The sequence below is a fragment of the Sarcophilus harrisii genome, chromosome 2 (assembly GCF_902635505.1).
Source record: "Sarcophilus harrisii chromosome 2, mSarHar1.11, whole genome shotgun sequence".
Classification (NCBI taxonomy): domain Eukaryota; kingdom Metazoa; phylum Chordata; class Mammalia; order Dasyuromorphia; family Dasyuridae; genus Sarcophilus; species Sarcophilus harrisii.
The window spans coordinates 648158336-648182331 of NC_045427.1; the positions used below are offsets into that span (position 1 = coordinate 648158336).

At 36.8% G+C, this 23996-nt stretch overlaps 1 protein-coding gene and 1 pseudogene across 2 annotated transcripts in view; one reads left to right on the forward strand and one right to left on the reverse strand.

The window, feature by feature from the left end:
* Positions 1 to 23996, forward strand: part of PCDH15 (protocadherin related 15) — a 2067151-nt gene that overhangs the window by 1482059 nt on the left and 561096 nt on the right. The gene's annotated exons all lie outside the window — the stretch shown is intronic.
* LOC116421998 lies at positions 335 to 1627 on the reverse strand (annotated as a pseudogene).

Consider the following 23996-nt stretch of genomic DNA (forward strand, 5'->3'; position numbering starts at 1 on the left):
TTTCCTGAGGTAAAAGTCTGGGCCCCCAAAACAGCAAGAACATAGTTATCTTTATCTTTGTTGTCAGGCTGGTCCTGATAGACACTTCCATACTGGACTCTCTTCAAATCTTCAGAAAAGGTCAGATGAGGATTGGCTGATTCAGGATCAAAAGTTATGTCAGTATGGAACTTCAGGAGCACTTCTCTCAAGCATGTGATGGAGCAGATGCCCAAGGAAGGTGAAACAAGCTTTGGTTCTTGAAGTAGAAGCTCCTCATTCCTTTCCAAAATGCCTTTCATTTCCCGGAGCATTTCCAAAGGCGCCTTGTCCAAATTCTCCTCTACTTCTGACATCATTTGTTTCAGAGCCCGGATCTGTTGGGTCAGCTCGCCCTTTTTCTCCTGTATTTGGTCTATGCCTTCTCTGGATTCCTGGTGTATCCTTTCCAAGTGATCATGTTCTTCATCCCATAAAAACTGATGAATTTTCTCATATTCAAACATTACTGAATGTTTCAGCATGTGTTCATTCTCCTTACAGAGTACCTTTCTCTTTCTTGCTTTTTCCAGCATAATTTCGAACTCCTCTTCCTTTTCTCCCAAGACAGCCTGTGTATCCTGGAGCTCATCCCTGCACTTCTCAGCAACGGTTTCCCAAGGAAGGATGTTGTGAGCCTTGTGCTCTGGGGCTGCTGAGCAAGAATCACAGAGTAGCCGCTGATCCTCCTCACAGAAGAACTTCTCTTGTTTCCCATGTTGATCACAGGTGGTCAGGCTCATCGTGCTCTGCAGCAAATAAGGTCGGAGCTTTTTGCCAATGATGGACAGGCTCTGCAGGTGGTTGTTAGGCACCAAGTCATTGTATCTGATGACTCCTCTGCACTCTGGGCAGGTTAAGATTTCAGTGGCTCTCTCCCTGCATTGGAGAAGACACTCTCTGCAAAAACTATGGCCACATTTCACAGTCAATGGGTCAGTGAAGTAGGCCAGGCAGACGGAGCAAGTAAGATGTCCCTTGAGATGTTCAATTAATTCTCTCGCATCCATATTCTTCCTTCTTGGATGTCTTGGATCTCTGAGAAGTAGCAGCTACCTCTGACTCTTGAGCTCTGGCATCAAAAGATAGTAACACTGGATTTTGTAGGTCTTTTTATACCCCTTCCTCTACTTGGCTCCTCCCTTTACTCCATTCTCTAGAGGTGAAAACTCATTTTTTTTTTGAGAAGGCTTCCAGGGTAAGCACTAGAGCTGAGTTCTCACCTTCCTTCTAATTATAGAAAATCTTATTTCCTCTTAACACCTTGTACTCTCCAAATTGGGCCATTTAACAAAACCTCATCTCATTTCTAAGTCTCAGGACCTTCACATTTTCTATATTCTGATGTTCTGAGAGAAAAACTGGTCAAGGAAAGCCCCAAAGCATAATCTCTGCCCTAAAATTGCCTCTTTCCATAACCAATATATATATTGAGTTTTCTCACTTTATCAGTAGTCCACTGGTAGCGATATCTTCTGCTTAATATGAAGATTTTTTTTTTTAAAGAGAAACTTATTTCTCTTAGACATTCCACTCAGAAAGGATAAGATTACCTCTTTCCTTTTCCTACCACAAAAGATTGGAGAGCTGACTTGATGGTGTCTGTAGAAGGCCATAATTTTGGAGGAGTTAACACCTTGAAAGAAGGTGTTAACTCAGTGGGAATGCTGAAATGGTGGTTCTCTAGTTCACATATATACTTAATACTCAACATAGTGATGTAATAGTTCTCTGAATTCACACGTATTCAGTATGAAGTACACTTGAAAGAAGGTGTTAACTCAGTGGAATTGCTGAAATGGTGGTTCTCTTAGCATGGTTGATGTAATAGTTCTCTGAGTTCACACATATTCAGTATGCTTCAATGGACTGGAAGATAGACATTCTATCTTTGACGATCCTCCTGGTGGCTCTCCTGCCTTCATTATTTCTCCACCTAAAGACCAAGACCCATCCAAAAGACCTCCAGAAAGCTAGCCCGAACATTACATTTATTGTTAAGGGAGAGCCTCCACACCTGTGGATCACAACATCTGAGGGAGTTGCAGGGCAGCCTTTGCTGATACAGTTGTTGCAGACGTGGAATGAGATAAATTGGAGGGAGGTCAGACAACACAATGGCCTCTGTCAGAGAGGTCAGAGAACAGCAATTGCCTCTCAGTCTCCTTGTATCATTCTCTCACAAGAGGAGAGCCATTTGAGATTATAAAGAAATTGGAAGAGCATAGGATAGTTTACCTCTCAGACCTGTGGAAGAGGAAGGAATTTATGACCGAAGAATAATTAGAGATCATTATTGATCACAAAATAGAAAAATTTGATTATATCAAATTAAAAAGCCTTAGTACAAACAAAACTAATGCGGACAAGATTAGAAGGGAAGCAATAAACTGGAAAAACATTTTCACAGTCAAAGGTTCTGATAAAGGTCTCATCTCCAAAATATATAGAGAATTGCCTCTAATTTATAAGAAATCAAGCCATTCTCCAATTGACAAATGGTCAAATGATATGAACAGACAATTCTCCGATGAAGAAATTGAAACTATTTCTAGCCATATGAAAAGATGCTCCAAGTCATTATTAATCTGAGAAATGCAAATTAAGACAACTCTGAGATACCACTATATACCTGTCAGACTGGCTAGAGTGGCAGGGAAAGATAATGCAGAATCCTGGAGGGGATGTGGGAAAACTGGGACACTGATACATTGTTATTGGAATTGTGAACACATCTAGCCATTCTGGAGAGCAATTTGGAACTATGCTCAAAAAGCTATCAAACTGTGCATACCCTTTGACCCAACTGGGCTTATATCCCAAAGAGATTTTAAAGAAGGGAAAAGGACCTGTATGTGCAAGAATGTTTGTGACAGCCCTCTTTGTAGTGGCCAGAAACTGGAAACTTAGTGGATGCCCATCAATTGGAGAATGGCTGAATAAATTGTGGCATATGAATATTATGGGACATTATTGTTCTGTAAGAAATGACCAGCAGTATGATTTCAAAATAAATAAGCAGAGACTTACACGAACTGATGCTGATTTGAAATAAGTAGGACCAGGAGATCATTATATACTTCAACAACAATACTATATGATGATCAATTCTGATGGACGTGGCCCTCTTCAACAATGAGATAAACCATTATCAGTTCCAATGGAGTAGTAATGAACTGAACCAGCTACACCCAGGGAAAGACCTCTGGGAGATGACTATGAACCACTACGTAGAATTCCCAATCCCTCTTTTTTTGTCTTCCTGCATTTTGGATTTCCTGCACAGGCTAATTGTACACTATTTCAAAGTCCGATTCTTTTTGTACAGCAAAATAACTCTTTGTACACGTATACATGTATTGTATTTAACTTATACTTTTAACATATTTAACATGTATTAGTCAACCTGCCATCTGGGGGAGGGGGTGGGAGCAAGGAGGGAAAAAGTTGGAACAAAAGGATTTGCAACTGTCAATGCTGAAAAATTACCTATGCATATATTTGTAAATAAAAAGCTATAATTAAACAAAAAAAGAGAGAGGAGATCTATTCTGGTTTGAACCTCCAGCAGCCACTGTCAGGTAGCTCCAGTGTATTCCAGCAGATGTCTTTTTTTTTTTTTTTTTTTTTTGCATTTTTCCCTTCAGGTCCTCTTTTTACTCCTTTCTCAAGACAAAGGAGGAGATCTAGGAAACACCTTATGGTTCCATCTCTGACTACTTGTGCCAGTGAAAGAGCATGGCAGTGAACCCAATGTGTATGGCAATTGACTCATGAACATCAAAAATTGTTAATGAGATTGTTGAAGGATTTCAAAACCTGAAGGGATCATTGGATTCCCTGACTTGCGAAGTAATGGACAATAGATTGGTTTTGTATTACCTCTTGGCTACTGAAGGAGGTGCATGTGTGATTGTTATTTATGTACCCTCCTTCTAGGACGCATGGAAGTCTTTTATAATACCATATTGATTCATGTTGTGAGGGATGTAGAAAACCCTTACCCAAAATGACTACTCAGAGATCACTCAGTAGAAGGCAGAAAAGTTGTTTATTGAAAACTTCCAGAGGATGAGCCGTCCCATCGCGAGATAATAAAGAGAAAGCTCGCCATAGAAGGGCTAAAGAAGTAGTAAAGATACATAGCTTTTATACAAGAAATTACATCACCAGTAAGGGAGCATTGAGAAGGGGAAGGGGAGTTATTTAATTGGTTGTTGCTATCTGGGGAGATTGGAATGGAAGGTTTCTGTTTCCCTGAAATCTCTTGATTTCAGGGAAACACAAAGTCAGGCCTTCAGGCTTAATCAAGGAGATAGTGGTCCATCTAATCGACTAAATATCGATAAATGTCAAATACTAATAAATGTCATCAGGTGGGTTAAGTAAATATGTTTCTAGCTGACCAAGGCTCAAGTAGATATGAGCCTGCACATATTATACAAGTCATAGGGGAAACACAAAAATAATAAAATACAGAAAAAGAATTCATACCTTCCTGTAAGTTCTTCACCTTATCTGTTCCCCACAATGTTGTTTTGTTACATCACTACTAGCCTGTGTCATGCTTGTGTATTACCAATACACATGCTGATGGAAAAAGGTATATCCATTTCAACTAAAACAAAGGAAAATAGGAGATATAGAGAGCCACAGATAGTGGGGGAACTCTGGGCAAGGTATATGACCCTTCAGCCCAGAGTGAACCTACTGACAATGTCTGATTTGGCTCCCCACTTGTAATGTTCCGACTAGCTTTCAAGAGGGCCTTTGGACCAGCCTTGGTCTCAGCAGAGTAATCACCATGAAAATAATCAGGGATAAAGCCTAAGTCTTAATTGTCTCCTTCACAGTCTGTCTCCTTTGCCTAGGGCCAGGCTAGCTTCCTAAGGGACCTTCAGATGGGCTTTGGTCTTAGTGGAGGAATGCAGGAGACAGAAGAGCCATCATGAGGCTGGTCAAGTCTTCTCTCTCTGTGGCTGAGTTTGTCCCCAGTTTATATACTCTATTACAACTACATCATTACAGAATACTGAATATAACCCAATCATTATATCACTAGGGAACCATGATTTGTTGTAAGATTAAATCAATCATACTGAATTTAGATATTGATATCATTGTCTGCCTGTTTGGTGACTGGGATATTATCTACACATTCCCCAGTTTCCCACATCAGTGTGTGGATGGACACTATTTTGTATGTACAAAAAGGAGGTGAAATGGTCAAGCCTACTGTGCCTGGAGGCAAAGGATCCATAGGCTGGAGAGGAACAGATTTCACTTCTCCAGGGGGTATCTCAGTTGTCCCAGCTGCATACCACTCTATTCTCCCTAATTGTAATGCCTTTCTCCCATCAGGTTGCTTCCTGGCTGATTGATTGTGTAATCCCTTTCTCCCATCATATGGCTGATTGGTCATATCTGGGTATTGGACTTCTAGGAACTCTCTGGGTGCACCATTGGCTGCCATTGATCAACAATTGATCACCATTGTTTCATCAATTCCACTGAGTTAGCACCTTGTAAGCATCCTTGCCTCAAGTACAGAGTTCTGGCCCATTACATGATCTCCTTTTGGTGTTCTCACCTCTTTTCCTGAGAAGCTAAAGAGGGCAGGACCACCTGTGTTCTACTTGAAGCAAGGGATACTTACAATAAGATGCATTTACATATCAATAGCAGGGTGCTTATGGTTAGCAGTTGCTCAGTGTGATGTGATAATATAGTGGTTCTCTAGTTGGCACATGCTCAATGTGCTGTAATTATGTAATCATTCTGAGGTAATTAAGGGCTGAGAGGACTGGAAATAAAGGCTTTCCATCTTTGACCATCCTGGTGGCTCTCTTGCTTCCTTCACTCCTCCACTAAGACCAAGGCTGGTCCGGAGATCCTCCAGAGAGCTTTACATCTCAAGCCATCTATTATTTAAGGCAATCCTTTGTTTGATAAGGAAGAATATAAGAGCCACAGTTCTGAGGGTAGAGCCAAGATGGTGGAATAAAGTCAGGAAGCTGCTTGAGCTTTCCCAGTTTTCCTCAAAAACCATATGAAACTAGGCTTCTGAATAGAAGCTGGTGGAAGGAAACCTCTCTCCAGCTCAAGATAGATAAGAAAAATTTCAAGAAATGTCATTGTCACTGGGGTGAAAATAATGTTCAGCCTAGGCCAGATAGACTCTGGGAAAGCCAGTGAGAGGTTCTTAATCAAAACAAATCAGCAACTTAGACCCTCAGTCCTGGATCAGAAAAAAATAAGTCAGTGGGGCAGTTTTTCAGTCCCAACTCAGAAGGCAAACTTTCAGAAACCAGGCTGTTTCCTGGAAAAAAAAAAAAGAAATACCAAAAGAAAGGAAAAGAAAATGAGTAAGAAACAGAAAAGAATCTTGACCATAGAGCTACTATGGTGACAGAGCAGAACAAAACATAAACTCAGAAAAGTACAGAATGTTCACAGAAAAAATCTCAGAGAGATAAATTGGTGTAAAGCTCAAAGAGGCTCCTTGGAAATGCTCATAAAAAGACTTCAAAAGGCAAATAACAGAGAGAGAAGAAAAAAATGAGAAAAGAAATGAGAGGTATGTGTTAGAATCCTAGTGTTAACTCAATAGAATTGATACAATGCTTGTGTTCACACCTTTAGAGAACTCATATAAGAAGTATGTAAGTACTCATTGGAGTTCACAAGTATGGGAGATTTACAAAGTTAACTTTGTTTCTACAATAAAGTACCTGAGGACCTGGAATACCATATTCTGGAAGGCAAAGGACTTGGGGTTATAACCAGGAATTAACTACCCTGCAAGACTCAGCAGCATCTTTCAGAGGAGGAGATCTGAAGTAAGATTCTTTCAGCCATTTATATTGAAAAAAACAAGAACTAAAAGAAAATTTAATCCACAAACACAGTTTGTAAGAGAATCATAAAAACATAAACAAGGATATATATATATATATATATATATATATATTTATATATATTAAAGGATAAACTGCATTCCTAGATGGGAAAACAATATCTATAACTCTTGCAAATTGTATCTGTCGCTGGGTCAGCCAAAAGGGGGCATCACATGGACTAACAGTGTGGTTGTGAATGTACTCTGCTTCAATAACATCAAAGAAAAATACATTAAAGATGAGAAAAGGTATGTACTGGAAAAAGAGAAAAGGGGAGGTATAATGTGATAATTAGTGCACATGAAGAGCTGCAGAAGACCTATTACAAACTAGAGAAAGAAGGGAAGGGAATGAGTATTGTCTAAAGCTTGATCTCATTAGTTTAGGCTCTAAAAGGGAACAACTTTATCATTCAGTTGAGTATAGAAATTTATCAAACCCTATAAAGAAAAGGAGAAAGAGGAAAAGGAAAAGGACATAGAAGGGAGGGAAGAAACACTGGGGGAACAGTTAAGAGAAGGGAAGAAGAGTTGAGAGAAGATAAGATAATGGGCAGAATGGGCTAAAAAACACTAATAAGAAAAGCGAGAGATTCTAGGAGAGCCATTTATAATTATATGAAAAAATGCTCTAAATCACTATTGATTAGTTATTGATTAGAGAATTCATTAGAGAAAAACAATTCTGAGCTACCACCTCATAACTCTCAGATTGACTAAGATGACAGGAAAAGATAATGATAAATGTTGGAGGGAATGTGGGATAACTGGGACACTGATGCATTGTTGGTGGAGTTGTGAATAGATCCAGTCATTGTGGAGAACAATCTGGAACTATGCCCCAAAAGTTATAAAACTGAATACCCTTTGACCCAGCAGTGCCATTCCTGGGTCTCTATTCCAAGGAAATCATAAAGAAGGGAAAAGGACCCGCATGTGCAAAAATGTCTGTAGCTGTAGAACTCTGCCCATGGTCTTGACAGCTCCAAATGATAATTGAAAGAGTGCCCATTATATTGAGGAGACACCAGGTAGTTATATTTTATTATGTCCCCATGACTTGGATATTTTCCCTAAATCTACCACCCTTTGAATCTATGAAGAGTTATCAAATTAGTATTAATTCTCTGCTTCTAGAATGGGTATAAGAATCAATAGTATCAGTTCTGTGACAGGGTGAATGGCTTTATCTTTCTCCCATTTATGTGTTGCTTCCTCAATAGCAAGCTCTTTGAGGGTAGAGATTATTTCATTTTAGTATTTATATCCTCAACATATAATACAGTGCTTGATACATAGCAAACATTTAAATGCTTTTACATTCAACTATAATATGAATACAGGGCATCTGGTTATAAGTCCAAAGCTCTTTGCACTGTATCATGTTACAACTTCCAGATACTATCACCATTTAATATGAGCAAAATACATCAAATTTCCTTGTACAGTGGTTTACAATAAAGAAAAAAAATGGATTTTAAATACATCCCTTTTCTCTGCTTTGGTTGTGTTTTTTTCTCTATGGACTAGATACTACCACAGTGCCACATATTGATTGAGTTCAGCTCAGCTAGATACCTTTTTCTTCTATTTTCTTTTTTTTAACAAAATTTCACACATCTCATCATTTCCAATGTTATGTGTCTATGGAATTCACAGGCTAATGGGGTCTCGGAGACTTAGGTGCCGTTGAGGTTATCTCACCCAATTCCTTCATTTTAGATTGTTAATTTGAATTTATCTTGGCCATCGGGTCTCTGCTACCAAAGTCAAAGGGAGAATAAAAAACAAATGGGATTGATGACATCAATCTTTTATATTGCCTTTCATTTAGAGGATTGGTGGTGTAGTATTTGAACCCAAGAGAAATGAAATTTTCATCTCTGGAATACTGATGGAGGTTACCCGTACTTTCCAATTTGCTATTATTTCTACACGCAAAAATGACACTGAGAAGCAGTTTATCTGAACTGAAGGGATAGCAAGAATGAAAAATAACCAGTGAACAGTCGTCATCGTCCTTTGAAATCCATACTATGTTCAAATTATGTCAGCAAATATGTTTTGCACTCTTACTATACGTCAAACATTATAGATACAAAAACAAAACAAATATATAAACCAAAACAAAGGCCTCCCCCTCAAGGTCACAGTCTAATGAGAGACATAACATGTTAACAACTATATAGAAAAAAGTTATATATAGAATAAACTGCTGGAGACAATCTGAGGAAGACATTGAGACTGAAGGACGACCAAGAAAGGGTCCTTGCAGAAGATGAAACTTTAGCTGAGATTTTGAAGCCCAAAGGCCCTTGTGTAGTATTTATTGGGGAAATATAGACGAGAGACTTCTGGGTTTAGGGATCTTATTAGAAGGATGTGAACTTAAATGCTTCAAGTTTAACCAAATAGATGAAACCAAAAGTTCACCAGATTAAGTTTGTTTCAAAAAGTCTACTGATAATGAGTTCTGAAGATAATTAGTAGGTGAGTTTTTATTTGTTTGTTTGTTTTAGAGTTCAAGCAGTAATACAACCATTTTAAGGTCAATAAAACCAAGTTCATACTGATGAGTCTACTTATCATAATTAAAGAATGTCATTACCCATGGGTCTAGCTTTCTACCCCATTCTTGGATCTTTACCTCATATTCCAAAGAAACACACCCCAAATCCACCTCTTCAGTACAGATTCAGTGGGAGGTCAAAATGGATATAGAAGAGTTAGATATGCGCTTTCTTTTTCCCTATCCTCTTTCTGCCATTATATTTATAATATTTTTGTCTCAGATAATGATATAATTATTAGCGATAATCTAAGGAGGAAATACAATCTTCTGTGCCTTGCTAACAGAGGATGCTGGCTGGGATTCTACTCCCTCTCCTGTCTCCCATATCAGGTTGCATCTATATTCTACATTTCAGCTTTTGACTTTCAACTTCCTATTTTAAGCTTCCCATGAATTTCAAATATAAAGCTCTACCTTTTTTTCCAGGAGGGAAGAGAGGAGAATAATAATAATAAAAGAAGAAAGAAGGACATGGTTGGCATTTCTATAGTATTCAATGGTTCATAAATCACTTATTATTGCCTCATCACTTATTATTGCCTCATGGGATCCTCACAACACTCCTGTGAGTTAGAGACTGTTTTTATCCTTGCATCACAGATGATCCAACTGAGGATGAAAGAAGTTGAGTGTCTTCACCAGTTCACACCTTTAGTAATGATTGTGGGCAAGACTTGAACCCAAGACTTCCTGTTTCCAAGTCCAGCATTCTATCTGTTGTGCCTTGCTACCTATCAACCTACATCATGGCAGACACGGTGACCAAGGAAGGCATAAAAGGAAGATCATACTGGAACTTAGATTGAAATTTCTGCTGAGAAGGGCAGAATATAGTGAAGATATTCTTTTGCTTGTCCTGAATAGGACAATGGTTAGAAGGACATGATTTTGAATCCTGCTTCTGACACATACTGGCCGATTCTGGGAAAGTCTCTTAATTCTTTGTGTTCTGGGCAACTAAGAGATATATCTTGTAGATGTGCTGAGCCACATTAGCAGAGTTCCTCCATCCTAGAGTTCCTTGTAGAAATGAAATTACAGATCTAGTTTCTATCCCTTTGCATTCTAGAGATCCCAAATTGTTATGAAAATAAATTATAATGGAGCAGCTAGGTGGTGCAGTGGATAGAGCACCAGCCCTGAAGTCAGGAGGACCTGAGTTCAAATATGGTCTCAGACATTTAATACTTCCTAGCTTCCATTTGTACTCCGTCATGAATACTTGACCCTGGGCAAGTTACTTAACCCCAATTGCCTCAGCCAAAAAAAAAAAAAATAAAAATGTAATTACTCCAATCAATTCTTCATAAATAAAGTTGAGTCAGCAAAGTGTAACAGTCCACTGCCTTCCATTTTGAAAATAAGATCTAGGAGTTAATTCTAATTATAGGTAACATCTTCTGATGCCAACTTTGACAGTTGGATTCTTAAGGTTTTTATGCTGCAACACTGAATTTCCAGTCTTTGGACTGCAAAGGGAAGATGGAAAATGTATAAAGGAAGTAGAATATATAACAAAAGATTAATTTCAATAAGTGGCGGTGTGTTATGAGCCAGAACTTGAAACAAGGTGATAACTCAAGGGAGATGCTAGAATCCTAGTGTTAACTCAATGGAATTGATACAATGCTTATTGGTTCACACATTAGAGTAAATCCTACAAGGTGTTAAGTCACTAGTATTAATAGAAACAATGCTTAAGTTTACACCTTTGAAAATTCACACATCAGCTCACACATTAGAGTTCACAAGTTCAGGAGATTCACAAGTCAGAAACCCATAATCCCACTCTCTCCAAGGAGGAGTCAATCTTTGGGTTCACACCTTTAAGAGATCACATAGAAGAAGGTCTTAGAACTTCAGTCAATCAGTTAGTTCGGAAGATTGACAGAGTGAATTCACTTGAAAAGATTGAGAGGGCCCTGTTTGTAGTGGCTAGAAGCTGGAAAATGAATGGATGCCCTTCAATTGGAGAATGGTTGAGTAAATTGTGGTATATGAATGTTATGGAATATTATTGTTCTGCAAGAAATGACCAGCAGGATAAATACAGAGAGGCTTGGAGAGACTTACATGAACTGATGCTAAGTTAAATGAGTAGAATCAGGAGATCATTATATACCTCAACAATGATACTGTATGAGGATGTATTCTGATGGAAGTGGATTTCTTTGACAAAGAGAAGATCTACCTCAGTTTCAATTGATCAAGGATGGACAGAAGCAGCTACACCCAAAGAAAGAACACTGGGAAATGAATGGAAACCGCTTGCATTTTTGTCTTTCTTGCCAGGTTATTTTTACCTTCTGAATCCACTTCTTCCTGTGCAACAAGAGAACTGTTCAATTCTGCACACATATATTATATCTAGGATACACTATGACATATTTAACATGTATAGGACTGCTTGCCATCTGGGGGAGGGGGTGAAGGGAGGGAGGGGAGAAGTAGGAACAGAAGTGAGTGCAAGAGATAATGTAAAAAAAAAAAATTACTCAGGCATGGGCTCTGTCAATACAAAGTTATAATAAAAAAAAAGAAGAAAAAAAAATAAAAAAGACTGAGAAGGGAATGTCAATTGGATTGAGAAGCCATGAGTCGGAGTTGAGCTGGAGGCAGAAGCTGAAAGAGTTCTTGGAACCAAGCAGTGAGATAGGCCTCTGAGAAAACTAACTGGGCTATATCGAAGGAGACAATACAAGATTTGAACTTTTAATACCTGGCTGCATTTGGAGTGATTATTACTCTGAACTGAAACTAAGGCTGCCTCCAGAAAACCTCCCCAAGAAACCTGCACCCAGAGAACCATCATATTTTAGGAAAAAAAAAAAAAAAAAAAGAACACCCCAGCAGTGACCTTTAAGAAGAATGGCAGGAAGTCTAAAGGACTAATTCCCCCTCAATGCACTAAGTCTTCATAAAAAGTGCCAGTGGTACCACAGAACCGTTTTGAATAGTATATGGGAAGACAAAAATAGAAATGATAATACTTCTGCATTGAGAAGACGTTAGAATATTAAACAATGAGAGAAAATAGATATTGGTTCTTACTTTGAAGCTTCTATTGATTTCAAATTGATATTCACTTAAAAAGCAACTACTTAGGTTCCTTTGGTTCCATTTATATTATGGACTTATTAAACAACAAGTGATTTGTGATCCATTAGAGAAAATTTTAAAATAATAGGAATGGGGGGGCAGCTAGGTGGCACAGTGGATAAAGCACAAGCCCTGAAGTCAGAAGGACCTGAGTTCAAATATGACTTCAGATACTTAATATTTCCTAGTTTTGTGACCCTGGGCAAGTCACTTAACCTCAATTCCCTCAGGGAAAAGAAAAAAAAATCTAATGTGGAAAATAACAGCAATGGGCAATAGAAACTAACGTAGAAGCCTAAGATCAAGTCACAACAAATTAATCCCAGATCCAGTTTGTCCCTATAGTCTCTATAATTTATATCCTCTTTTAATTAATCATTTAACATTTAATTAAGCACCTACTGTGTGTAATATACTATGTTGAGCATTATAAAGAAAAGCAAATTAGTCCCTTCTCTAAAGAAGCTCAAGGTTTATTTGGAGAAATAACATGAAAAGAAGTATATACAAATAAGTTATATACTATATACATATAACTATATACGAATAAATATATAAAAAGGAAGGGATTAGCATTAAGGGAAGATTGGGAAAGGAGGAAGGTGGGATTTTTAGCTTGGATTTTAAAAAGGCCAGAACATAGCAATGAGAAAGAACATTTTGGGAAGGTTCATAAACTCACAGATATTAGAGGGGAAAATGTAGGGTTTGGGGAAAGCCTATGATGTCATTTGTATAGGGAATTTCTGGATGGGGATATTTTTTCTATCAACACAGGTCAATATCTTCTCTGCAAATCAAAGTTTTAAATGACTTAAACCTAGTCATCAAGTCAATACGTGTCAAAGACTGGAATGAAACTCAGCTCTTCCAGACTTTGAGCACAATTGTGTCTCTCCCAACTATACTAACACTTTGGGAAAGTTACATGTGCAGAAAGGATCTTTATTTCAGCAAGCCATTCAACAGAATTCATGGTGGTAATTTTGAAAAGAAGACAGAGGATTGCAAAATGGCTTTGAGTGCCTTCAGACAGATTTATAGCAGATTGAAGAACAATATCCAAAGAGAGCTGAAAAATGGAGATTAGTGTCAACCAGGAGAGAGGTTGTTAGGAGGATGCTGATGTTCTCTGTCTTAGTCTAAATTTTTTATCTTGTATAAAGACACAGAAGGCATGCTTTTCAAATTTGCAGATGACATATGCTTCAAGAAAAAGCTAGGGTGTTGGGAAACATAATATAGATTCAAAAAGATTCCAGCAGCTTGAAAGATGGGTTGAAACTACAACTATGAATTTTCATATACATAAATAGAAAGTCGGGCATTTAGGTAAAAACAAAAAAAAATTTAAAAATACATCACACAAGTCAGAGTAAAAGGAAGGTTTTGGCTCTCCTGCAGTTGACATGAAAAAGGGACCACTGTTTTAGCTGACTAGAGGCTAAGCATGTGACAGCAATGTGAAGGAAACAAGTTAGAAATTCTAAAATATCCCTTAGGAGAAAAGTATCTAAGTGAACCAAAGGTAGGAGCCTTATTGCACTGTGCAAGTCAGACCTAGCTTGAGCGGGGTGTTCAGTGGTGGGTGATGCATCTGGAAAGGGACTTTGTAAATGATATGCTATTCAGAAATGAAACAACATTTGCACATTATATCCTCAAGGAATAAGTGGAGTGGGGCCTATTTTATATGGAAAGAAGACTCTTAACTGAACTTAGTGAAAATGCTTTCAAGTTCTGGAAAATACCTAGGTTAAAAAGAGACTTTCTATATTTTTTTTGCCTCTGGTGGGCAGCCAGTCATTCAATATATATTTATTATGGTTGACTGTATTCCAGACCCTTTGCTAAGCACTAAGGATATAAAACAAAGAAAATACACGTCTTTTCCTCAAGGAATTCACTCCTAATAGAGAAGACAGTATGCTTATAAATAAGTGTTTCCAAGAGAGATATCTAGAAGATGGCAAATAATCTCAAAAGGAAAAGTACTAACAGTGGAGAGGGATTGAAGAGAAGTCTAGGAAAGGTTTCCTGCAGTAGCTCAAATTTGTACTCCGTCATGAAGGAAGACAGTCAATGGAAGAAAGATGGGAGACACTGGAGACATGGTGGACCACAAATGAAAGAGCACAGAGTGAAGAAAAAGAGTGTGGCAATGAAGTAAGATTTGTAAAGTGCTTAGCACAGTGCTTGGTACATAGTAGATACATTATAATTCTTATGTCTTTGACTTCCTTTTCATTATGTGAAATCTAAAGGGTAAAAAAAGAAAATAAAACTAGAAATGTAGGAAGGGGTCAAGTTGTGAAGGGATTTGAATGCCAAACAAATGATTTTAAATTTGGTCATGGAGGTCATGGGAAGCTGCTAGAATTTATTGAGTAGGCAGGTGAGAGGGTCAAATCTGAGTTTTGGGGAAATCACTTTGGTGATTGAGAAAAGGATAGATTGTAGTAGGGAGAGTCTTGAGGTAGGGTCACTAAATAGAGGATTATCGTGATGGTCCTGGTGACAATGAAAGTCTGAACTACAATAGCATCTATGTGAATAGAGCAAAGGAGACAAATATGATGGATAATATGATGATAGAAATGACAAAAATTTAGTAGTGGATTGGATATATGAGAAAAGAAATTGTAAAGAGGAAAATATGGATTTGAAGTTTTATACCTGCTTGTCTGGATGGTTAGTGGTACCCTTAATAGTAAAAGAAAGTTGGGGCAAATGGATAGTTTAGGGAGAAATATAAGTAATAGTGTTTGGAATGGGTTGAAATTTGAGATATTTGGTGAACATCTTATTTAAAGATATTCATTTGATGATGAGATATAAAAGATCAGTTATAAGAATGATCTATATGGAGATAATTGTTGAACCTACTGGACTTTATGAGATCACAAGATGACAACATGGAGGGAAAGAAAGGGAGTGGGAGAAGGAGAGGGAAAGGGAAAGAGAAAGAAGAAAAATCAGAGTTATAGAGAGAAGAAAAGGAGAGGAGGAGGAGGAAAAGAACTGAGGGAAAGATATGGAGGAAGGGAAGTAAAAGAGGGAAGAAAAAAGGAGATGGGGAAAAAGTGAGGGAAGGGAAAAAAGGAGAGAACTAGGACAGCAGAGAAGCTTGTAGGATAGCCACAGTTCATTTATATGATCTGAAGAAGATGCAGACCTACAAGCTGGAAAATAACCAAGAGAGATCAAGGCCACACACATAGAGAGAGATAAGAATATCTAGGAGAATCAAATGACCAGTAGTTTCAAAGGTTGCTGGGAGGCCTCAGAGGGTGAGAATTTAGAAAAAAATATTCATTTTGGCAGTTAAAGAATCTTTGGCAACTTTGGATTGAACAGTTTTATTTGAGCAATGAAATTTAATTCTATATTGGAAGACACTAATAAGCAATTGGAAAGAGAGGAAGTAGAGTTCTCCAGGGGCTTTGCTTTTCTCAAAGAGTTTAGCTGAGAAGTAATGAAGAGATATAGGATAATAACTAGCATGATCGTAGAATAATGGTTTTAAGTATAGTGGAGATGGGTATATTTATAGGCAATATAGAAGGACATAATAACATATAAAGATTAAAAGGAGTCAGTAGAAATGACAAAGGGACCAGGGGCAAAGAAGTTTGATAAGGAGTATTTTACTGTAGAAAAGAGAAGGGCTACCTTTTCATAATAGATAGGACTGAATGATGAAAGATTGTGGAAAGATATTTAAATAATGTAAGATGGTAAGGAAGAGAGGAGAACAAGGAGTTCTAAGTATATTGTCACCAATTTTTGTTGAGGGGAGGTCCAAGGGTAACTAACTAGGTGATAGAATGCCAGAGGAGATTTGGATATCAATGAAAAAGTTTTTAATAGCCTCTTTGGTAAAAGTCATTGTAAACATTGTGATTTCATCTTCATTTTTTAAATAATTTTTGACAATTTGTCTACAGAACAAATTGGTATTTTTTAAAATAAATAAAATATTGAGTAAAAATGAGTGATAATGCCTAGCTTTATTTTGTTGTTCCTGTCAGTTTTTTTGGCTCTCCCTCTCAGAATAAATCCCTGTCATTAACAGCAATTATGAAATGTCAATTACATGAGACATCAATGTAAATGCAAATGTCAATTACATTATATAAAATAAATTTCCAGTAAACCTAATCCATACAGTTTTAGGATTCTTCTGGCTCTGTTCAGCAACATGGTAAGTAGAGAAAAAAGAGGTATTTTTATTGAGGAAATAACTCAAGGGTATTGTTTATCAAGGCATGATACATGACAAAACAAGAGAAAGAAGGATTTTTGTGGAGATGACAGTTCAGGGTTTAATTAATTTTGCAAGGGAAATAATAATGAAGGGAGGGATAGGTATAAATGTTACAGGGCTTTTGACCTGGAAAAGAAATAAGGAGAGGAGATCCTGGAGTTCACGGGTGAAGATTAAGAAGACTTTTGGGAGATCTAATGTATTAGGAAAGAGAAAATGACAAAATAATTAGAATCGTTAAAAGATTTTGATGTCCAAAAATACAGAAGTGGAATACTGGATTATGGCAGATCAAAAGTAGTTATGGGGAATGGAGAGAGATTAATACTCATTACAACTAAGTAGATTATGAAAGTGGGATGTTGAGGCAGTTGAAGGAGCATCAATACGGATAGTAAAGTCCCTAGTATGAGAGTCAGAGTTGAGGCAAGCCAGGATCAAGGGACAAAAATTGCAGAAATACATATTATAGCTAGATTGGTAAAAATCACAACGTTCTATCAATCACTGCTGCCAAAAAATATATATGAGCTGACTTGTGAAATGAGTTTCCTATTTCTTAAGCTTTTCAGCCAAAGAATGCATGATTATCCATCAGATATGTTATAGATTAAGACCTTTATGAGATGGAAGATTAAACTATGTGACCTCTAAGTTTTCTTCCAACTCTGAGTCTGAAGTTATAAGAGTTTGATTGAGCTCCTTTGAAATGTTTCCCTATCAATAAAATGATTTATCTTCATCTGATAGAATTTTAGTTAGCCTTTTTTAAACTCTTTGATAATGTTTTGCATTTACATTGATGTCTCGTGTAATTGACATTTCATAATTGCCATTAATGACAGGGATTTATTCTGAGAGGGAGAGCCAAAAAACTGACAGGAACAACAAAATAAAGCTAGGCACTGTCACCCATTTTTACTCAATATTTTATCTATTTAAAAAAATACCAATTTGTTCTGTAGACAAATTGTCAAAAATTATTTAAAAAATGAAGACGAAATCACAAACATTGGAAGAGAAAAATATCATTTTCATAATGTGGATAATGAGGATTTAAAATCAATTAACCCCTAATTAATAAGGAAAATATGTTGATTACCTAATTTATGGCAAGCAGATTCATAGCTCTAATGTTAGGAGAAAGCAAATGTCATATTGTCTGTGCTCCCATTCTGCACTTGCAGAAAATAAGACTTGAACTGGAGTCTTCCTTGTTCTGCAACCACATTAATATGGCTGCCTCTGCACAAGATTTTTTAAAAAGCCAAGTTTGGGGATGTGTGCGAATGGCTTAACAGTAATTCAAGTGATCAAAATAATGAAGTCCTAAGATTTTGGTAGGAAGGCAATTAGTTCTGGTTAACATTTTTTGAGTTGAAGTTTTGGTAGAAAGTCTCTTACTAGAAATACCCCAAGGTCAATTGAAAATGCAGGAAAACTCAGCAGAAAGGGCAGAAATAAAGAAATTAAAATGGGTGTGATCTCATAGACGGTATTTGAAGTCGTTGTGACATATTTTTTTTTTCCTAGAGAGAATTTAAATATGATGTGGGGTCTGTGTAGTAGTCTTGGAGTCAAGGAAAATCTGGATATGATCTCCTTGGACATGAACTGACTATGGGATGCTGAACACATCAGTTGACTCAGTTTCCTCATTTATAAAGTGACATTTCTAATAGTAACATATCTATTGATAACATAAAAATTTATCATTTGTAGAGGATTGTTGTAAGAGTCAAAAGAGTTAGTATTTCTAAAGCACTTAGTAACCTTAAAACTTTATCTACCAGCAAGCATTGATTTATTTTCTTATTTGTTTTTTGGAGTGAACCTTTGATTTCATTGTTAGAGGGACCTGCCCTGATGAAATGAACTTGACCAATACACAACTGAACAATTTTGAAACTTATATGCCTCTGGAGTTTGCCTAGGTCTATAAGAGGTGAAAAAACTTTACAGATTAAAGGGAAGACAAGGACAAAATTCCGAGGAATGCCTCTTTTCAAGATAAAAGAATCAGAGCCAGAGAAGCATAGTTAGGGAGTGGAGAGAAGAGAGTATTCAGAACAAGGGGGTTCGACAGAAGCAATGTTATGAGAAGGTCAAGGATGATGAGGAAAGACAAGAGGCTTTTATAGACATCATCTATGACACTTGAGAGAACAAATTTCATCTACATGAAGGAAAAAAAGAAAGATGGTAGTGAATGAAAGAAGAGGAAGTTAAAGTCCAGGACAGAATGATGGAGGCTGCAAAGAAGCTCAGTCCTTGGATTTAGTAGTGATCAGGAAACTATTAATTGTTTCATTGGGAGTGAAAGATAAGTTGCAAGAGGTTGAATAGAGAGTGAGAGTGGAAGAATTTGTTGTACAGTCATTTTTCAGGTTTGTCCAATTCTGTGCCTCCATTTTGAGTTTTCTTGGCAAAGATACTAGAGTGGTTTGCCATTTACTCTGCAGCTCATTTTGCAGGTAAGGAAACTGAGGTAAACAGGACTAAGTGACTTGCCCAGGGTCACAAAGCTAATAAATGTCAGCAGTCAGCTTTGAATTCATGTCTTCCTGATTTCAGGCCCAGTATTCTAGTCTGCTGTGTCATCTAACTGACCTCAGGTTAGGAATTGGAGTTGTATTTTTTGTGTCTAGGAAAAGAGAAAAGAAATATTGGAATCAAGCAAAACAGAATCTGTGTATATCCAGAGCAAAATATGACATTCATAGTAGTTTCTTACTCCCCTTGCCCTGACCTTCCAATGAGTCAAACTCATATCCCATCTCATTGCCTTTCCACAACTTTCTCTGTGGACAAAACAATGCTTTCAGGTGACAATTTAAATATATTTGCCACATGCGGGTCCTGAGACAGAAGAAAGTTAGTGAATATGTTCTTTTCGATGGAAAAGCAAGTATCATAAAAAAACCTCCTTCCTTGCCAATGAGAGAGAAAAGGGAAATTCACCAAATAGAAGGAATTTTTTTAGGATTATAGGATTTTGAGCTAGAAGAGATTTGAAGAATCATCTAATTTAACTCACTCATTTTACAAAGGAAAATAATAGCCCTAAAGAATTGATTTGGACATGACTGATTTAAGTTCACACATAGAGTAAATAGCAAGCAATGATTCAAATCCAAATCATTTGACTTTGCCCTTGCTATTGCACTGAGTCTATATTACTTTGAAAATACTGTTTTTCTTTTCTTTTTTAAACATTTAATGATTGGATTTGTGGTTTTTTCCCCCTCAAAATAGCCAAAATGAACTTGGTCTTTAGAATTTAGAGAAGAAAATACTAATGGAAAATCCAACTACTGATACTCAAGTAGGGAATGTTGGGCAAGTCATTTGATGCTAAAGTGCCTCTGTTTCTTCATCTTGAAAACAAGGAGAGGTGGATTCCATGGCATATAAGTTTCCCTCAATCTCTAAATCAATGATGTTATAAAATATCAAAATATAATATTTTCTTCAATGATTTCCAATGGTATCTGCCGTTGCTTCATATTTATTCTCTGAACTTGTTATAATGTTTATTTTCCTCCTTGTTTATATGTCAAGTGCAAGGACAGGAGGGTATTAGAGAATGAGCATTCAGTGCATTTTGTATCCAGTGGCTGCCATCCATTCCCAATCACCAATGGATAAATAAACAAAGAATATGTCATAGCTAAGGTTACAGATTAAAACCTGTGCTGAAATTACAAATAGTGCTATCAGCTTACTACTAACTGCTGACCATTGCTCCTCAGACATAATATATCATCTCCCACTCTTTTACCTTTGATCAGGCAGCACCCCATCTCTGTAATGGTATTTCAGAACATGATTTGGGTGCCATTATGGAAGCCTTTCTTGATGACCTGTTTCTTCTAAATAGCAGAGCTTCCCTTTCTTAACTTTTTTTGTGTTTTCAATAAAATCTTGCCTAAAAGAATTAGAAATTGAAGGGATGCCCATCAATTGGAATGGCTGAATAAATTGTTGTATGTGATTTATTTTATTTTTAATTTTAATAGCTTTTAATTTACAGGTTATATGCATGGGTAATTTTACAGCATTGACAATTGCCAAACCTTTTGTTCCAATTTTTCCCCTTCTTCCCTTCACCCCCTCCCCCAGGTGGCAGGATGACCAATAAATGTTAAATATATTAAAGTATAAACTAATTTTCTGTGATTTTGATAGAATATTATTGTTCTATGGGTAATGATGAGCAAGATGCTCTCAGAAAAACCTGGCAAGTCCTCCATGGCTCAAACAAAGTGAAAAGTACTGTGTGAAAAGTAATAGTAATGTTGTGGGATGATCAACTATGAATGACTTGGCTATATTCAGCAATACAATTATGTGTGACTGTTCTGAAGATCTAATAATGAAAATGTAATCCATACCCAGAGAAAGAACTGATTTTGTCTGAAGACAGAGTGAAACATTTGAAAATAACAATTCCAAACAACAAAAGTTTATTTTTTGTACTTTATTTTTCTTGAAAAAAAATTTTGGGAGAGCTATATTTTCTTTCACAATATGACTTTTATAGAAATGTTTTTCATAACTTCACATATGCCTTCTTAAAGGGGGTGAGGGAGGAAGCAAGGGAGAGAATTTAGAACTTAAAGTTTTAAAAACAAGTGTAAAAATTCCACATTTTTAATTGTGGAAATAAAAATATTAAATATAAAAATATAATGTTGCCTATATTTTATATTTATGTGTATAGTGTATACATATACTTCAAATGGAATATAAAGCTGCTTGAAAACAGGGACAGCTTCTCTGTGGTTTTGGGGTTTCCAGTACCTACTTCAGTGTCTTGAAGATAGTAGATGCTTAATAAAGGTCATTTCAATTGAGTTACTGATCACTTTAATAATATTATAATCTATCCTCTCTAAACATCAGATTGCTCTGGGTTAATAATGTTCTTGCCACACACTCATTAAGTTTTCCTCTCTTACCTAACAAATAGAAGGAAGTCAAGTTTGGAGATTGTCTCATAGTCAACCAACAGGGGATAGTGAGCCTAAAGCTGTATGTATATATGCCCATTCACTCCCATTACTTTGTTTGTTTATCATATGATTTGTTAAATAAACATATGCAGACAGAGCATTTGGGAAATGAAAATCCCGTTTGCAAAATTGAAATCCATGAATAATCATTGGACTTTGGGATGCATGTATGTCACTCTGAAAGAGACAGAGAGAGAAAGGGAGAGAGAGAGAGAAAACAAGGGAGAAAGACCACAAAAAGACACAGACATGGAGAGGAAAAGGCAAAGACAGAGACAGAGAAACAAAAACAAAGTTGGACAGAAAGAAAGATGAAAGAAGGGAGACACAAAAATACACAATCATATATATAGTGAGAATGGGGAATAAAGAAAGAGGGAGACAGTCAGAAGGAGGGAAGGAAGGGAGGGAGGGAGGGTAGGAAGAAGAGAGAGGGAGAGAGAGAGAGAGAAAGAGAGAGAGAGAGAGAAAGAGAGAGAGAGAGAGAGAGAGAGAGAGAGGATATAAGACTTTGAGATTGTTTACTCACTGTAATTCAAGTTCAACTTGTGTTTAAAACAGTCACCTGTGTACCATGTAATCTCCTATTGTTACATCAAATTGCAATTTAATTTCCTTTTTACTGAAAAAAAAAAAAAAAAAAAAAAACAGTTCTCTAGACCTAGAATTGTTTCTGTACTTCAGAGCCTGTGAAGTGAAATATCCTTTTAATAAAAAACAAAAAGTTTTATTGATTGGGTTTCTGTTTTTGTATTTCCTCTGTAAGCACCAGAGCCTTGGGAGGTATGAGGCTATTTGGCCCTGGTGACCGAGAGGTTCATATAATCCAAATGAAATTGCAAACATTTCAGTTTTCTAAAGATAGGAAAGACTTTTAAGGTGATTTAGACTTCATTCACAAAGGGAGAAACTGAGGCTTAGAGAAACTAAATGATTTGCCAGACTCACAAATCAGGTCCAAACTGAGATTTGAACTCAGTCTCTTGTGGCTTTAGTTCCATGGTTCTTTATCCAGAACACAGTTCCGTTAATTGATTAGTTCTTAAGACTTTGAGAACTTTTTCTCATTTCACTTTACCTTTAGAAGAGGGAATCCCACCTGGTTCCTTCTAATCGATGTCATGCTTTTAAGAAAGTCTGTTCAGAATTTCCTCTGTATTGACTAAAAGAGAATAAGATGAGTTGTATTGTTCCCTTATCAAACTTTCAAGTCCATGATCTTGAACTGCTTCCTTAGCAGTGTGTTGTGACCACCTTAACTACCTGACTACTGTCTGTATTGTAAAGAAGTACATAAGAGTGTTATTGCTTTGAAAAACAAACAAACTCCTGGCATTAAAATTCCTCATAATATACCCACACTGAGCTCACAATATCTTTCTTCAGGTCCTGTAGGTTTAAACCAAACTAGATCATTGCTGTTCTCTGAACATGTCATCTAACAATTCCACACTCTTGAGCATGTACATAGCCTTAAAGAGACTCCATCTCAGGACCACTGCCCCTTATCTCCGTGTTTTGGAAACTTTTGCTTCTTTTAAGTTTCAAACTCCATGCAACTGTACATAGGAAGACTTTCCTAATACCTTGCTTTTCCTCCTAATATTTTCTTTTTCTTCATATATTGTGTATTTAGTCATTTCTGTGAATATTGAATCTCCCGCAATGGATGCAAGCCCCCCTTGGAAAGGCTTGGACTTTTTGGTTGTCTCTTTTGTTTCCTACATAGAATGTGTTAAATAAATGATTATGGAATCAACTTGAATCACTGAACCTTGAAACAGAGCTTTACTGACAATTTAACAGATTCTATTTTGGATTCTATGTGTATGTGTAGATATGTGACCTCCTCACCCTTATAGACCATTAGAAATCAGAATGTTAAGAAACCATTGATTGTGGTCTCTCTACATCTCAGTTACTTCTTTACTTTTGGTTCTCTATCTTCAAATATGGCTATTTATATATGGGTTAAAGGTCATTTCTGATTTAACCTTTGTGTTTCCCCTAGTATCAAGCACTGCAGACTGTCGTTTTGCACATATTAGATGCTTAATAAATGTTGAATTGTGTCTTCTTATAATATAAATAGGATCTATCAGTTCAAAACAAGCTATTAAGAATATG